The following is a 17,495-nucleotide window of genomic DNA, read 5'->3' on the forward strand; positions in this document are numbered from 1 at the left end:
CCAGGTGTTAGGAGGAGACGTTAACTCCAGATGGATCCAGGCTGCTTTAGGAGGGCTTTCTCTCACTGTTTCTCTTATAGCATGTCACCTTGTTAGCAGTGACTGGGGACATGGGCATATTCAATATTTCAAAAGACACAAAAGGTTTTAATACAGTGTTATGTGGACCTGAACAGGATAGAGTTACTGATAGCAGTTGTTGCAGCACTATCTCCTCTTTTGCTCCCACTGCAGCTTTTTTTTTTTTTAGCATCATGTCAGAGGCGTTCACCATATAACTTAGCTGTTTGTACATGTCAGCTCTTACATCTGACATGCATATTAATTTAAGCTACATTTCCCCAGAAAACTGGAAATGGATTTGCGAGTTATTTTTCCTCTTCCGGGTATTTATGCTTGTCTTCTTACGTTTTAAGTGTATCTCATTTTAATTGTAAGTAGCAGAAGTGGGGAGTTAGGCAAAGAAGTAGGATGCACTGTTTTCTGTTTTGAGTGCATCGCTCAACCCACATATAGTATATTTTAAGAAGTCCTGAAAAATATTTTCCATTTTATGCTAGAAGTTTTCTCTTGTATTCAGTTCCTCCCACTTTTAAAAATAAATTCAAAAAAGTAAGAAACCTCAGGCTACATTGGAAAAATATTCTTGGTCTAAAATGGTTTATACGAAGAAGTGGTATGAAAATACTGTAATTTGGAGGGGAGGAGGAAATAAAGAAACAGAAGTGTTGGAAAACTAGAAAATGTTGAACAAAGGGAAAAATTTAGCAAGTAAATTTACAAAGTATGAAAGCTCTGGTTGCTAGGATTTTCTTGAAGGAAGATACCTACTTATGCAATACCTCAGGTGATGACTTGCCTACCCCCTCACCCCTCTACTCATGTGAATAGCAGAGAGCTGAGAAAACCTACAAAGCAAATTCAACAGTCAGAGACCCTGCGGCACAGAAGCCTTTTCCACCAATGATCTAACCTATAAATCTGCGAATTGTTAGTATAACATTCTAGATAACTGATCTTAACTACTGTGGTTTGGAGAACCAGGGGAATTAAGTATACTGCTTTCATGAAGAGTTTATATGCTTCAGCCTGTGCATGTGAAGATTATTTATAGAGTTAAGTCCCGAAAGCTGTTTAGTCTGGGAGAAGATGGAAACCAATGGGCAACAAAACAGTGATCGAGACATGATACCTGGGGTGAACAACTTCAAGGGAGTTAAAATAACAATAACTCAATAACCAGTTGGGAAAATGCTATTTTCCAGGCCCCAGGCAGTTACACAGCTGGTTTGCCAAGTCTGAGAGCCCAGAGATCAAAAAGAATATGAATCTTAAAAGGACTTCGTTGGAACAAGAAAGGAAGGAATGGGTTGTGAGCAGCTGCCTGGGGATGAGAAGAGTCTGAAAAAGGAAGGGAATGCAGCTGAGCCCAAAGATGGAGACAACTGAACAGACTGGGAAAATGTGGGCTGAACCTCACTCCCGCACAGTGCTTATTTCAGCAGCAGGTGGAAGTAAATCCTAGTGCACCTGGGCATATGTGAACTAGAAATATCTGATGACCATACGGATTTGGTACTTATCTGATGCCCAGGCTTTTGATGGGGTTTGGCTGTCAGTGGGCAAGGAAGAGGTCAAACTCTAAAACTGGATTTTGGATCTGAAATTCCCTCATAGTTTGTAATGCATCCTCTTCTTTTTTGGTGCTAATATTTCCTGAATTTGCCAGACTGTTCTTTCTTATGCAGTGGAGAAATTTCTTGTCACCTTTACTTATAAGGATCTGTAAAGTGCCATTAATATTGTTCATGAAGTAATATTCATCGAGCTAGTGCGTGCTGGCTACGCTGCTGTAATTGCTGGTGCTTTTGTCCACTGTTGGCAGGTGGAAAAAGAAAAGTCTTCAAGGTCTGCTTAAACTCTAAGTAAAAGAATATATTGCATTGAAATTGTCTGCAAAGTAAGTCCTTTAGGTTAAACTGCTCTAAAAAATACACTGTGTTTGAACATGATTGTGACATATTTCTTTCTCCTTCTATTTTTCTTCTTTTCCCTTCCTTATTTTATCTTTACCTTTCCCTTTTTCCTCTTTTCCCTTCCTTTTTTCCTCTTTTTCCTTCTTTCTTTAATGACGATACTAAGCCTACAGGCCAAGACAAGCCATAGTCAGCACTTTGGTAAATTAATTGTGATACTCCACATGCAGAACTACTTTGCAGTCAACATTGCATCTGCAAACTCAACTCCCAGCAACTACTTTCAAAAGCTACAAGGTTTTCTACTGAAAACGGAACCTCACTGAGACAACAGCATGTAAGTACAAGCATTGTCTGTGTGGGATGAGCATTTATGTTTGGAATGACTTTTATCTTTGAAGCCCTGAAAACCTTAATAAATATTTTGGAAGCTGATTCCCTGGCTGGGGTTTGTTTGGGATTTTTTGGAATCCTATTGTGCCTGCCTCCCACCCCATCCCATAGATTTGTCTTGTCTATCTGCTGTGGCTTGTCAGTCAAGCTGCAGTCCCCATGGGGCAAGGTTTGTCATTATCTTAACGTCTCAATGAGTTGGCCACTACATCCTACAAAAACATTTGCTACAAAATAATAACAACAGCTCATCCAAGTGGAATTCATTTAAGTATTGAATTACTGCTTTTGAATTTGGAATTTCTTGTTCAAATCTTCAGGAAAATACTAAGTTTTCTGAGACAAAATCCCTCTGCAGTATAAAAGCCATAGCCCACAGCAGAACAGAGATCATCCATTAGTGACTCCCATGTTGGAGTGTGTGCAGTTGGAACACAAAGCCCTAAATATGCTTCTAAGCTGTGGCGAATGATCACCATTTTGGACTGAATCCTTGGTGGATATTGGAATAAATATTACATTTTTATGGGTGCTTAACATTCTCCCAGTGGACCTTAACAATAACTCAGTTTGCTGCGCAGTTGCCAACAGACCCTGATGGTATAGTTGAGTCCATTCCCTCTCTCCTCAACAAAATGAGTGTGTGCCAGTTGTGTTATAGGCACACATCTGCCCCAGTCCGTGTCAGTGTAGGCTCAGATGTCCAAGTCCACCCACGGATTAATGTTAGCACAGAGTATTGAGCAATGCAACAGCTCATTTTTTTCCCATCCCCATAGAGAACTAGCTTAATGTTTCCACTGAAGATAAAACTATGCTAGCTCATGCAGCAGAGGATTATAAAGTCTATCAGAAATACTGTGCCACAGTTTTCAGAGTGACATATTATCCTGGTTCATCTGCCTTTTTAAAAATTAACATCCACCTAAGCAACTCTCTGCATCTTGGCTAAGGGCCAACCATGTTCTCAGCCCAAGGCAGGGAAAAGGAAGGCTCAGGACTGCTCCCAAGAAACTGCCACCACAAAGGAGGCATTGACAGCCTTGTGAAATCCACGGGAAGGCCAGGTCTTAAACTGTCACAGATTTACAGCTCCGATTTGTTACTCAACAGCATCCTCGCTGGAAGAAACACGTGGACTTGGAAAAAGTGAGTCTTGAGGGGTGATTGAAAAAAAAGATGAGATTAATGGTTCTGGCTCTGCACAGTACTGACAGCCTACTCTGACACACTGCCAGGTATGTTCAGTGGGTGGGTAGGACTGCAGAGTCAGTTGTGAGCATGGTTATTTTAATAATCAAATGCCCTGAACCAGCCATAACCCTCAGTGACTTTTCCCCATGAAGACATCTGGGCCTAGCAAGAAAATAAAAATATGCTGCATTCAGAGATGTTTGTGTAGGGGCTACAAACATGGGAACAATGTCTTCTGCAACACCAGGGGATATCAGTTCAAGGGTGTGAGAACTGGGAGCAGCACATTGGTTTCAGGAAAGTTCACTATGTTCCATCAATAGAGATTTTCTGGATTTCTGATGCATTTTTGCTTCGGCTCCATCTACAGATCTTGGCCTTTTCCCATGAATTCTCTTGCTTTTTTTGTACTCTTATTCAGCATAACAGGACCAAGCATTGTGTTTTGTTTTCAAATGTAAGGAATTATTTGATCTCACCACTAACAAAGCCTTCTTCCCTGGGAAAAAATTATTACAAATAAATAATGAAGCATTTTTAACAATCAAAAGCACTCAGATCTCTGATGTAATTTGGAATCTTTCCGTTAACACTGATGTCATTTATAGCTGGATAAAGGACAGCAAGATATAAATTTTTTACAATCTGTGCCTTGCTGAAAAGTGACACAGAACGTGGGAGAGAGAGATAAGGGCTAAACAAATATCTGAATGGATACGTTAATGGTGATAGGCTCAAATAGGTAGGATGGATTATCAAGAACTTCATTACAGCTTGCTGGAGGTATTTAAGACTCTCAGTCCACATCTAAGTTTCATTTTCTATTTGACAACAGGAACAATATATTGACTATTATCAGGAGACAGTACATGAGTAGAATCAGGAGGGCCTACTTTTATGTTTCTTTCACAGTACCTCACTGAACATAGCAGCTTGATATGCATGAAACAAAGGTTTCTTCATTTTGATCCATAGTGTAACTGCTGGATAGAGGGAAGGATGTTCTAGCCCCAATAGAATTCTAAAATATATTTTTACACAGCTGTCTAACACTCCTAACGCTCACTGTATATCAAGGTTAAAATGTATTTGCTCTGTCTTCTGACACCCATTCTCAAAACCAGTACTCCACAGAAAGAAATTACTTTCATCCACTTATACCATTCTGACAATATGGCTCCCTGTTTTTTCCCCATATTGTTCCAATGTGTTCCATAGGATAGAAACATGGTGTATCTGTCCCTGCATTTTCTTCTTTCAGCATGCTTTCCAACAGTAATCTTGTGTCATAAGTAAGTAAATAAAACCAACAACATACATTATTACCTCTTGCTGTTCTGTGTCTGCTATCCAACATGACTTCATAACCCACTGAGTTTATTAGGGGATTTTGAAAAGGCATTTCTGGAAATGCTGGTCAGATGTTATTCCACTGGATTGAAAGAAATACTTTTTGACTTTCTGCTGGTTTGTGTCAAAGCCAAATTAATGTCTGGGTAGATATTATTTCTTATTTTTGCCAGATAAGACAGTGATAAAACAAAATCACTGTCTCTGCATTCCTCATATTTAAGGATCACTGGTTTAGCAAGCTCTTACTAACACACTGTTGTTTGTCTCTAAGAAGCATATCTGAGATGACATAACCAATGCGAGAATTTAGCTTTGTGGATCCTAAAGTCTTTTTCATTACAAATATCAATTAGTGATGAGTCAGAAATCTTTGCACTGGGACTGTATTTACCCTTGCATCTTAGATCTTTTATTTACCTTGTATTCACCCTTTGCGCAGGGGGTGTATTTGCCTCAACATCTCAGATTTTTTATTTCCATTCAAATGATAGTTTCCCTTGTATGAATTGGTTTTGAGCTTTTCTGTAGATCCAAAGTTAAACTTCTTATTTATCTAGATATTACTAAATACTGCCTTCTCCTCAGGGAAACTGGATTAATGGACTGAAAAATTATTATTGCTAATAAACTAATCTGTATCTTGTTTCTGACCTTACATCAGCCTTTTACTCATCAATGGAACAGACTCAGAAAAAATGTTAATTACATTGTCCTAAGCACTGCACCTACTTTAACAGACATGTTATTCCTTCATTAACTTAGAGGTAAGATGGGCAACTCTCTTCATTTCTCTCTGCAGCTTCTGTTTCTGTGATTTGGACCCTTTGGGAAAGTAATGGTTACTTGTATGAATCGTAATTTCAAGCCCAAATGCCTTCTTAGCTTAGCAATGTCCTTGATGGAAATGAAGAACACAAAGTGTAAGTCTTGACAGACAGAACATCTCAATGCCGCACAGCCACCAGCCAAATACACTCTGTGTGTTAACAGTGTGGTAATAGAGATGCAAAATTACTGAAGCAAATAAGCAAGAGCTCTTAATAGTTAAGTAACATTATGCTTTTTAAAATGTTTTGGTCAGTTTTGGTACTTTTTTCTGTGGCTCATACAGCACAAGTCCTGTACGCTGGGTTGCTCTCTTGGTGATTTAAATTATATTCAGTACCTCAGTCTCATTTTACTGTTCATTAATACTTATTCCTTACAATGAGAAGGTCTTGCATCTGCATACTTTAAACCACTCACACTAATGAGCACTTGCTCATTATGCCAGAACTGCAGAATTTCATTTAATACTAACATGAAGTAGAGAAGATACTTTAAGAAATGTGATGTGAAATTCCGTTTTTCAATAAAAGCAAGCTTGAATGGCAGGGGATTTTACATGGTGCATTGGTCCCATACCTTGCCTGTTGCCTCCTTTTGACTTCGAGCTTTGCAAGTAATTGAGTACTGTGTGGACAGTAAGAAATTGATGTAGTATTATTTGTGGGATGATCTGGTTTCCTCAGAACTTCTGGAGGCCCAAAGGAACTGATCCTGCAGGCCTACTCGTTCACAGGAGTGAAGGGCTTGGAGTCTAGCATTTCTGGCTATTAAGTCTGCATCCCGCTGCTCTCCATAGGTGAGTGTCCACTTTGGGAGAGCCATGCCCCAACCTGTAATGCTACAGCTTGGCATTTTGTTCCTTACATTTTATTTTTAATGAAAACATTTCATGGCATGTGATCCTGCAAGCACTTCTGTTAACCTCCTATAAAACTGGTCTATGAAGTCATCTTAGTCAGTCTCTTAAAATAACAAATCCATTAAATTTTCTGGGACCTGATTCTTCTACTTATGCAGTTAAACCTTGTGTTCAGACTAATATACTTGATTCCGGTGGCTCAGCTGATAGATTAATAAACAGTCCAATCTGCACAGTGAAAGCAGAATCTGGGCATTTGTTTACATCTGTATGACACTTGTGTAATTTAAATAACCACCCGCGACACTTGTGTGAATGTTATTGTTTGTGTAATTACAAACAAAATTGATCTTGCCCATAAACCGGGTGAACTATCTATAAATCCTTGATATTAAGGAGCAGGATTTTGAAATGTAAGTTATATACAGAAGGAATATAACATGCGTAAGAAATTACTCTTGCCAGAAAAAAAGTTGATTCACTGAGTTCTATTCAGTTTTTAATGTATAAAAAACTTGCCTAATCTCAGTTTCTGTAGTTTCTATTAAAATATTAAATAACATTATATCAAATACATCCCCTGTGACATTAAAGGAAATGGAAAGCTTAGCCACACATTAATTGCATTCCAAAATGTGGCATATAGCTTAATAAACCTAATTTAAAGAACCTTGGAACAATGACATTTATGCTTTAATTAGAGCAAATGAAAGCTGTGCTGCGCACTTTTAGACAAACAATTTTTCTTGTGGGACTAGGCCTTTCTGACAAGATGCAAATCTCCCTGCAGTATGCCACGTGTCAGTCTTGTCACAGGCAAAATTGACTTCCTGGAGATGGACACTGGCAAAACAAAATGCAAGAAAAAAAAGCATTACGAGAACCAAGTAGAGAGTACAGGCAGCTTTAAAGCAAGGCTTTCTCAAGAACAGATTGGACTTGCCCAGGAAAATGAAGTCATTTATTTCTCTTTAAGGAGAACACATTAAAAGGACCAGATATGTTCCAAACCCAACAATAACAGTTTAAGATGATAAATGTTATTTTAATGATCCCTATCTATTCTGGTATTCTAATCACAGCACATATGTTTAAAACAGAAAACATCAAAATCTGCAAAGAAACAATTGATATGAGATAAAAACTCTATGCAAAATCAGAGATAGATTAATAGATCTAATTTACTTTAAAGGTATTCACAAACTGTTATAAAAACCAGATTGGTCATAAGACTTAAACTTGTTACCATATGCATCTCACAGATTCTGTGTTATGTTCCTTATGCTGGGAAACTGACTAATGATTTCAAGACTGTTCCCCAGACAAGAACATGACAATTTGTCAGTTGTGCATTAAGGCTCTTTGTGCTTTACAGCAGAATGAAACATAAATTTTGCAGAAGAATTTAGATGTACTTTCACAATCTGGTTTGGTAAAAAGGAAATTGTGTAGCAGCTTAATATATATTTAAAACTGAGACTCTTACTGAATGCAGATGAATGATGTAGTATGTGCACTGTGCTTGCATTTACTTTAATTTTACCTTTTTTTTTTTCTTTAATGCTATAGCCACAACCTCAGTATCTTATTATCTTGCAGGTTTTTATATTGAGAACTTCTGCAGATAATTTGGCTATTGTCTTAGGTATGTCTCATTTTTTTTTCAATTAGACAGAGCTGGGAGGCACTTGGGACCATAGGATAAGCAGAGAAGCCAGGTAGCTTTGTTGAAAATAACAACAATTTAATTGTTTACCCTTAAACCTAATGGCACTAATTAAAAATGTCAATATTGTCAACAGTCCAATAACATCAATGCTAAGCACAGGTATTTGGAAATACAGCCAAAATATTGTTTGAAAAAAGCTGATCATAAAAAAAAATGCAATTTCTTAGGGAATTCTAGCATCTCAAGGACTTTCTTTGTTATCATTTTAAACCCCCTAACTTTTTTGGGGCGGGAGCTGATGTGGCAAAAATGCATTCAAGTCCAGAAAGCTGTGACGACTTCCTTCATTTAATAGGACAGAAGTATTTGATGCTGACTTTTGTAATTTATCCTATTTTGAGTTTTATACTAGAATATTATTAAAATATATTACAAAAGGCTAAGCCAGATACATAAGGATGGTAGATAAAATGATGTTTTTCTTTGGTTTAAAATTTTGATAAGACTGATAAAATTAGGAAGTAAATAATGCCTCCAGATTTTTTCCAAAAATTTTTTAGCAAAAAAAGCATGTTGTGAAGGAACACTTCGTTGAAACTGCAGATTCGGGGAAAAAATCCGTTTCATTCAAGAAATGTCAGCAACCTCTATCTTGGGGCTCATTCAGGCAATTTAATGGATACAAAAGCTAACACTTCCCCCTCCCCTCATAATCAAGAAGGACTAGAGATACTTTTTTTTAAAGGGAAATTAATTTTGGAAAACATTAGAACTGTAGAACTGTGGGATGTGTGTGGCACCAGGCCAAGTACTTGATATAAGCCGTTAACTGGAACTCAAATTCTTACTCCCTTTTGTGGGCATGTATGCCTGAAAAGTGATAAAAACAGGGCAGTTCTCTGCAGGACTGTATGCTACAGAAGTCCCTTAAAACCGTTCCTGCAAATGGTCACACCTCACTAGCAAGAGGTACATGCCTAACTTCTAAATCCTGGTAGAATATAAACTTAAAGAGTTCATTTATCTTACACTTTAGCAACCCCATGCATTAACAGAAAGCCCAGGTGGCTAGAGAACATGTTCCTACGCTCCCCTGCACAAGATGATGCTGATGACCTGTGCAATGGATGTCAGTCGATCTGGGAGCAAAGCTCCAACCCCATGTGATCTGGTGGTGAGGGAAAGCCATGGATTTACCGCGTATTATTTCTTCTGCCTGGCAGCAAAGACAGGAATAAATGAGCAGTTACCACTGAGTTCTTCTGTTTTAATCCTGAGACATGCCCCACCGCATCACACTTAAGAATTTGAAAACTTTGAATAACATGATTTAATTGTGGGTACTTAAACTTTGATTTGACTGTGGCAGAGTTTTGATTCTAAAGACACAGTACAGAAACCCAGAAAATTTTTATAGAGTTAATCTGTACTTAAAATTATGGGGTAAATACAGTGTGAGCTCCAGAAAAATTATCGGTATTTTAAAAAAAATATTTTTCTTCCCCATTACCACTACTCTGTTGTAACACAGCCCAGTGGAGTGGGCTTTGCATGCATGGCTGTGTGCTGCCAAGCGATGGTTAGATGATTAGTAATTCAACATGACCTTGAATTCTATCACCTGCAAACTGGTAAGCACACAGCTTATGTCTATTTTGCTATTGCTTTGAGCAGGAGAAGATGGAAGGATTTGCCTTCTTTGTGAACATTTTAGCAGCAGGACTAATCTGATTCCATATGGTATTAATAGAAGTTCTTTTTTTAAAAAAAACAACCCAAACAATTCAAATAATGTCTGAGAAGAGCATTTGATATTAGTCATGATAGTATGAAAATATTGTGTCAATATTTTTTCCATGAAAAATGTTGCAGGAAAAGATGTATTTTGCAGATGCTAGTTTTCAGGACAAATTCCTACTGTTTGGTCACTGGTGCTCCTGGGGTAAGGCAGCAAGAGGTACAACAAATACCCTAAACACATACCGAAGAATGTGTTCATGGGGAATGAGGAGAAGACAATGTTCTTCACTGGGAAAATGCAGAGCACTCAATCCTGTTTTTAAAAAACATCTTTCATTTCAAGATGAGATTCTCAAAGGCCTGGTTTCCCGAGGCCTTTTGAAGATCCTAAACTCAGTGAGGTAAATGAGGGTTGAAAAAGGGGATGCAGAACTTATCCAATCCTCATTTTGGCATCTACCCATGCACCTCTGTGTAACATCCAGCAGCTTTTGGGCAGCCTGATCACAATTAGGAAATCTTACTCTTCTCTATGCAAATCATCTGTTTCAGTCAACAGAAGCAGCAGAGGAAACATTAAGGTAATGCTGAGTATGATTAAAGGCGAATTTAGACAAGGATCAGCTGTGTCCAGCTACATTCCAGGAAGCAGCAGGGGAAGTACTTTCCTGTGATCCCATATTGCTACTTAGGCTCTGGCTACCTGTATTTCACCATAGCTCCCTCCTGAACTTGCTCAGTGCTCTGATCTGTCTCCGTCATGCACAGTCACTGCCACAGATGCTGGCAATGTAATTGTAGCATGGGGGAAAACATGTAGCCCTATCCAGACAGATACAGCTGCATAGCCTTAATATCCTCCCTACTGGGGTTTTGGAATTAGCATAATCTCTGTAGTCCTCTATAGCTCCAATGCACCAAGGGCATTTCTCAAAAATCCTGTTCTCTGATTTTTGCCTTCCATCACCATTCAATACTCTAATTGATAGATTGTAACTTTGAAGTGAAGCACAACGTGCTTAGAATGGGAAATCCCTGACCAAACCTGTAAACACATTATAAAATGATAGCCCAGGCTCTGAAGAATCAGTCACCTATCCACCACTCTTCTTCTGGTCTCTCTATCTTTATTTGTCCTTCTGCTTCACACCAATGGACAGGATAAAACCCATCATGGAAGAGGCAGTATTGAAAAAACAGTGTCCTGCTTACATCTCACTGACAAAGTTTTAAAGGTATTTCCTTTTACATTTTGTTGTAAGCAGCTGCCCTGGAATGCATTCCATGCACACTCAGGGAAAAAGTGTTGCTCTGGAGTGGTAGTAAGTGACTCTTACAGAAGTATGAATTTGTCTGCTAGGCAAACAGGAAAACCCCAAAGTAGCATCATAACCCTCTTCACATTGCATTTTGCAATATGGTGACTGAATCGTTAAACAGCTAACTACTTTTTCTTCTTTTTCTCTTAGACAAAGATGAGTGAGAAAAGGAAGTTGCTTATTTTGCAGCTTCCAAACCCCCAAAATGCATTTGCCTAATATTGTCCAAGAGCCTTATCCTCAACAAAACTTTGTGGATGTGAAACGCTCAGGCATAGTGAATTTAGATGAGATGAACGCAGTAAAATGCATTTCAGTCCCTCGATACCCAGGATATTTTATGACAGATTTCCCTACTATTCTGTCCAGTTCAAAGCACACACCTTAGGCATTGCTATTCCATAGTCTTTCTTATAAGCATTCATCTCAGTGTGCCTTGCGGTGCTATTTGCACTGTACCATTATCTCCTACCCCAGAAGATGCAGCTACAAAACAGGAATATGTGTGCCAACTCCTATCACTCCACTGCTTCAAATTCTGATGCTCAGCCTCCTGTTAGAGGGGATCAATACATGATCCAGCCCAGCTGGATAGAAATTAATTGATGTGACATTTTACAATCAATTCAGAACAGTGGGCTAATGCTAAGAGGGGTTTTAATTATGCAGATGAAACCTCCTACTACATGAATTCCCTTAGCCAGTTTGCTGGAAGCTGCAAGAGTACAGTAGAGGGAAGTATAACTCAGTATTTGCCTTGTCTTTCCTCTCTTTCTCAAGCGTAGCAGAGTTTAGTGGACATTGTCAGAAACGAAACGCTTGTCCAGGTGGATCTTCAGTCTGATTAGTTGGTATGTATTGGCAACTGTTTTTAACCTAAGTACAGTAATACACTTCCATTTTTATATGTTAGCAGATACAGTAAATGAGTTAGATTTTATTTGAGGTGGTCTGGAAGGATGGTTAAGAAAGACAAATTATCTGTGGCTATATATCCAGCTATTAAAATATTCAAGATGGTTGTTCCTTCTTTGTTAATGCAAATGCAAGAACCATAAAGCATATGGTGAGGAATGCTCCATCACTTTTAAAGCACACTTTTGCTAATGTAGAAATGAATTATGCTGCATTCCATAATTCAGGGATTAGACTTTTGAACATAATTAAGCAGGCACTGCCTGGTCTTTGAGACACAGGTACATGTGTTCAGTTTATCTATTTCAGAAATAAAATCAAGTAGGAAGCTACCACAAATATTTTGTGCAAGCTTTCAAATGAAAGGGTCTGCTGAGAATTTGCATAATATCTTACTTGTGAAATGTAAAACCTGTCATAAATCATAATTCAATTTATAAGACAATTAAATGCATGTGTTTCTGTTCTCTTTTATGGTTCTTAGAAATTGTTATCTTGTGTAGCTGGAGAAAGAGGGACTAAAGAAAGCAGAGAAAGTGAACATTAGAATAGAGGGCAAATATCAGACAGCCACTTCCTTCACATATGTGTTTTTTCCAGCTGTCCTGTGCTCAACTGAAATAGCACAGGATGCTTCAGATTCCTCATAATTTCCTATTTTCCTTAGGACACAGATCACCTTCTGTGTTTCATGGGACTTAGAAGGTTGCAATATAACTGTGAGAGATTTTCTGCCATTTTAGTCTTTTTGCAGCTTATGATCCTCAGTAAATCTCTCTGGTGAGATAAAGAAAACTCCGTAAAGAGGATAGAATAAAAATCAAAAACCAAAAATAATCTTCATAAATTCTAATTTCAAATAAGGCAAAAACCTCCACCAAGCTGGCAGAAGTATTTTTCTAACATACTATGTTCTTAAAAATCTACTTTTCAAACTGCATTGCCATAAATGTAAACGTGTCCTGGTCCTACCGTTAGTTTTAATGTATGTCAGAACACATCAATCTTTTGTGAATTACAGACAGATCAGTTCTAGAAATATTGTAAAACTAGAAATCATGAACCAAGAAATGAAATACTTTTGTCAAGATATGTGGATGTTAACGTTACTTGAATCTACATTTTATTGCATTCACAGACTGTAACAGAGCAGATGGGGCAGCAGGAATCTGGGAAACTGGCAGTTTGGTCCCACCCTGAGAAGTGAATGAAAAAAGACCCTTTTTCCATGCAAAAGACCAGCTCTGGTTTTATTGTTCATTTTTATTAAACTGAGTAATTTTTTATTCCAGCTAGTATTGTAAGACTAGTGAGCTGGGGGGATGCCATGCGGTGGCAGAATAGTTAAAGAAAGCCTTCACCTTGCTGGAGCTAATCGCGATGGGTATATTTTTTCTCCAGAATTTAGCTCAGGCCCTTATTTCTGAAGGTGGCAAATGATATTCAGGACTATCTACTGACTTGGAACTGTTTGTGTGTCTCCAACCCAACAGGTCTCACTCACTTCACTCTTTAAATCATAATATCCCAATTAAAATATAGCAGAAACACATCCCTTCAATTGAATCAGGTTTTATTTTATTTCAAAGTGGGAAACGTGGCAGTTTGGGAAAAAAGGCTTGGCCCACATAGTTCTGAACCCTGTGTCACTTTGCTGATTCAGACCCCAGTGCCATTTCTGGGATCTAGCTCTGTGTTCATGTCTTGGGTTTTGGTAGGTAGACCAGCATGGTTTATAGCTTTTTGTCTGTCGCTTCACAGAATGGTTTCAGGTCCGTATTGGGGGCTGCGCTGTTCAACATCTTTGTTGGCACATGGACAGTGGGATCAAGTGCATCCTCAGCAAATCTGCCAATGACACCAAGCTGAGTGCTGCAGCTGACACGCCGGAGGGCAGGGATGCCATCCAGAGGGTCCTTGACAGCCTTGAGAGGTGAGCCCATGCAAACCTTATGAAGTTCAACAAGGCCAAGTGCAAGGTCCTGCACCTGGGCTGGGGCAACCTCGAGTATCAATACAGGCTGGGCTGAGAATGGATTGAAAGCAGCCCTGAGGAGAAGGCTTTGGGAGTGCTGGTGGACAAGAAGCTCGACACGGCCTGGCAATGTGTGATGCAGCCCAGGATACTGTTGGGTTTCTGGGCTGCAGGCACACGTTGTCAGGCCATGTTGAGCCTGGTCACAAGAGTGACCAGCAGGTTGAAGGAGGTGATTCTCCTCCTCTACTCTGCTCTTGTGACACCCCACCTGCAGTGCTGCACTCAGCGCTGGGGTCCCCAACGTAAGGACATGGACCTGTTGGAGTGGGTCCAGAGGAGGGCCACAAAGATGATCAGAGGGCTGGAGCACCTCTCTCATGAAGACAGGCTGAGAGAGCTGGGGTTCTTCAGCCTGGAGAAGAGAAGGCTCCAGGGAGACCTTATAGCAGCCTCTCAGTACTTATGGGGGGCTTATAAGAAAGATGGGGAGAGACTTTTTAGTAGGGCCTGTAGTGACAGGACATCGGGAAATGCTTTTAAACTGAAAGAGGGCAGATTTAGATGTTAGGAATAAATTCTTCACAGTGAGGGTGGCAAGGCACTGGCACAGGTTGTCCAGAGAAGCTGAGGATGCCCCATCCCTGGAAGTGTTCAAGGCCAGGCTGGATGGGGCTTGCAGCAACCTGGTCTGTGGAAGGTGTCCCTGCCCATGGTGGGAGGGTTGGAACTAGATAGTCTTTAAGGTCCTTTCTAACCCAAACCATTCTATGATTCATATAATTAGGTATGCACTGTGAAAACTATATTCCCATAAGCTATGTGGTCAGTTCTGCCTGAGGTAACCACTAACAGCCTCTATCAGCTTAATGATGTCTGTTGTTGGCAGTGCTTCTGCCAGTCAGTGATGTTTATATCAGGAAATAAAATCTGTTTAGTAAACATTGTAAAGAAAACAAGCCATGTGTTAATGTGTTTGCACCAGCTATTCCTTTCTTAGGCTTTATAATCAAGTTTAACTGTTTAAATTTCAGTTATTAATACATGGCTAAATTTATATAAACTTGGAAGAACCTTGAAATGTTAGAGCTGAACTTAAGAGACAAAAGATGCAGGTGTGTTGGGTTCCTAGTTCATGCTTTTATTAGCATAGGAATACTTGTCTGATCTCAGTTACGTTTCGTAGGTAAGACTGCCACAGATATTTCACCTTTAGGAGGGTTTCACTAATAGTCGATGTAATTTTCCCTAAAGAAAACCCACTGCAGTATTTAACAGCAATAACTGTAGAGAACATCATAGAAATGACATTTCTATACCTCTAGGACGAAATAGAGATTAATATAACTTCCACATTCTTACCGAGGTATTTTATTGCATTGTATAGGGACAATACAATTTGCTCTTAAATTATATGGAATACTTTATAAAGAAAAAGGTTGTAATTTCCTTAACAAATGTTTTTAAGACCTTCCTATGATAGTTCATGTTTTCAATTTCATCATTTTTTCTATAGCTTATTTAGGCAAGTGTGGTCATCCATACGTGACGAAACAAATTAAAAAGGGGCATGTAATGTTCCAGTTCCAAGTACTTGGGTGGATGGGGTTGCTTAATATACACATATCAAACTCATTCCAAACTATCTGAGACTTCTGGATGAATTTGGTGCAATATATTAATTCAATTACAATGGAAACACAGATCAAAGAATGTAGCTGGAAGGTCTGATTAAAATATCAGACTTTATTAAAACATCCCTGGTTTTGATCATACTGGATTAAAATGTCTGAAACTTCACTTAGCTTCCTGTCCCCAGAAAAGAAAGTTTTACTGGGGAACTGTAGGTTCAAGGTTTCAGACCTTGTTTTTCAATTCTGTTAAAGTGGAATTGTCACAAATTGGTAAGAAAAGCCAAAGACCTTCTTTACCCATTTTTGTCACTGAACATATATTCTTATTTGCTCCAATTTATTACCTTTTTCTTTTGTGTTTTTTTTTTTTTTTTGTTTCTGGACTTTACTTATTCATATGGAGTAAGCCATCCTGGAAAGACTTCAGTTTTTCAAAGGAAATAATAAAAAAAATCGCTTTCCTCTATTTAAGAAACAAAAATCTTTCAGAAATTATTAGTTCATGGCATAGGATGAAAACACATAGGTGCAAGTCCAGGTCTTCCAATTTGCAGGCCTGTGCCAAACTTTCAAAGGCAAGGTGTTAATGAAAAGCAGTTACAGCATGCTGCAGTGCTCAACTGATCTACTTTTAGTGCCAAGATGTATGCTGAGAACTACCATCAGTGATAATAGACCTCTAAATTGGAAACAATCACTGTAAAGACACCTAACAGACATTCTCTGGTACATAACAAGATTGAGATAAAAATCACTTTTCTTAATTCGTTTACTTTCCTGTTCCTACACATCGTGTCAACACTTGTTTGTAATTATATTAATACGGTAAGCGAAGCACTCCCTGTTGTGTCACATGAACAGTAAAAATTCTGCATATTGCTATCTTGCATATGCATTATGTTTTGTGCTTGGTATTGATACAGCACTGCTTCGTCTCTTGGCAAGTGCAAGGGTAGAGTCCAGTGCTGTCTCTGCTTTACTTGTGAGGAGCCCCATTCCATAGGAATTAGGTTTCCAAGTACACAGCTTGGCAGGAACTTGGAGAAACATGGATTCAGTAACTAGGTTGATTTTGTGGTTTACTGTGTATGCGTTCTTTGTATTACAGTGGAAGTAAAACACAGCATGCATTTCCACTGTTACTAGAACACAGTTTTAAGAGGAGTGATGGTTTCTCCCTTGAGTTACCAGTGTTACAGATCTCATCACAGATACAGAAAGGCTCAGAATGAGATAGCAAGTATTTTATTACAGATCAACAGAGAATAGTTCTGTTCATTTATGGATTGTTTCAGGGTTTCTGGAAGACTGTGCTAATGCTGCCTATTAAGATAGAGAAGATGGGGAGGAGAGAAAATCAGTCTCATTTCTCAATCTATTTAAATGAACAAAGGTTTGCATATTAAACTGAACGGAGCAAGTCAACAAAGTCATACCAAAGAAAAAAGCAAAAAGCTTTATTTTGCATAATTATGCCTGAATCACAGTAGATTTGATAGAATGTGTTCCATTCTAAGCCCTAAGGTCTTATTTAGGCGGAGCACAGTTATCAAATATACTGGCTGTAATGCGCTTTTTCTGGGCTAATCTAATGTCTCATGGGGTATTACGCAAGAGGACAGCACACACAGTTGACTAGT

The 17,495-nt window shown here is 38.7% G+C and overlaps 1 long non-coding RNA gene across 1 annotated transcript; it reads left to right on the top strand.

The window, feature by feature from the left end:
- The first annotated feature begins 454 nt into the window (after positions 1-454).
- Positions 455-15,126, top strand: LOC114015227 (uncharacterized). Its single transcript, XR_008733354.1, has 6 exons — positions 455-2,313; positions 3,483-3,607; positions 5,578-5,680; positions 6,428-6,540; positions 8,203-12,182; positions 13,385-15,126. It is a non-coding gene; the product is annotated as an uncharacterized LOC114015227 (long non-coding RNA).
- Positions 15,127-17,495: the final 2,369 nt, after the last annotated feature.

The sequence above is a fragment of the Falco cherrug genome, chromosome 7 (genome assembly GCF_023634085.1).
Source record: "Falco cherrug isolate bFalChe1 chromosome 7, bFalChe1.pri, whole genome shotgun sequence".
Taxonomy (NCBI): Eukaryota; Metazoa; Chordata; class Aves; order Falconiformes; family Falconidae; genus Falco; species Falco cherrug.